This window comes from Urocampus carinirostris, chromosome 3 (assembly GCF_059441175.1).
Source record: "Urocampus carinirostris isolate Australia breed hairy pipefish chromosome 3, RoL_Ucar_1.0, whole genome shotgun sequence".
Lineage (NCBI taxonomy): Eukaryota > Metazoa > Chordata > Actinopteri > Syngnathiformes > Syngnathidae > Urocampus > Urocampus carinirostris.
In genome coordinates, this window is record NC_142351.1 from 28,351,587 (window position 1) to 28,352,911 (window position 1,325).

General features: G+C 41.6%; 1 pseudogene; it reads right to left on the minus strand.

Moving 5' to 3' along the window:
- Positions 1 to 512: 512 nt before the first annotated feature.
- Positions 513 to 632, minus strand: LOC148369349 (U2 spliceosomal RNA; annotated as a pseudogene).
- Between the last annotated feature and the right edge of the window lie 693 nt (positions 633 to 1,325).

Sequence of the window (1,325 nt, forward strand, 5' to 3'; positions counted from 1 at the left end):
GAGAACACTGAATTTCTCCTCAGGGAGATATTCTCCCTACCATATAGACTTGCAGCTTAGCCGAATTAACAACTATAAATTGAAATACTGAATAAGGGGGTCAGCTTATATTCACATAGTTTGGTATTTGTCACCAGCGGATGGTAGGCAATGTGTGGGGAGGGTGGCAAGAAGAACAAGCAGACATAGTGAAGGCAAAGGTGAGCAGAAAATGTAAATAAAAGTGTGCTGATTTTTTTTTTTTAATGTGTTTGCCATACATAATGTCTGGACAAAACAAAATAAAACATCATGGACAATACCCAGAAATGGAGAAGGAGATAATTAAGCTGTTTGAACCCCAGAGGGGGTTTTTGGGGTTTTTAAGGGTTATTGATCTATCTTCGTTATTCATTATCCATTATCCGTTATCGGTCAGTTCATTATACGCTACAAAGCCTAGGAGCCGGGACACTTACTCTCAGCCAAAAGGCTAAGCTAAGGTCCTAGCCCTATAGCCTTGTTGCGATCATTGCGAATGCACCGTTCCCGGAGGTACTGCAATACCGGGCCGATGCGTGGAGTGGACAGAGCAAGCTCTTATTCCATCTCCGGATTGCAAAAATCAAAGGTCATGGCAAAGGCCAAGCTAAGGACTGACATAGCAGGCCACATACCGAGTCTTCTGGAATTGTTGGGAATGCTAAGCACCCTCAAAACGAGCTGGGCTTAAAGTACTCAGTTCAATAACCACAGCGACAAATGTTTGTTTGCAAGGTTTCAAGATTGCACAAGCCAAGAAATATGAAGGTTTCATATATATATACATATACCGTGATTTCCGCACTATAAGGCGCACATAAAATCTGATTTTTTTTTTTTTAAAGATGACTATGCGCCTTATAATTAGGTGCGCCTTATATATGGATCAATATTGAATTACAAGGTCTCGCAACTAAGAGAAGCAGCCACCGACTCCATTTTTCACGTAGAAGAAGAAGTGCGCTGTGCATACTGGGAAATATTAAACAACGATTATTTTCTATTTGTGCGTTTGTATAAAGACCCTGAAATGGCTCCTATTACGAGACACGCTCATAACGCAGAGTTTAGACTCAAGGCGATCAGTCACGCAGCGAGAGAGTTCAACATTAATGAATCGATGGCCAAGTAAGGAAGACTAAACAAAGTGTTCGTGGCAATAAAGCGAGATGGCCACAGTTAGAGGACACACTTGAACAGTGGGTTGTTGAACAAAGAGCAGCAAGTAGAAGTGTCAGTACAATAACTATTCGAATGAAGGCAACAGCGCTGGCACGGGAACTTAACATTAAAGAATTCAGAGG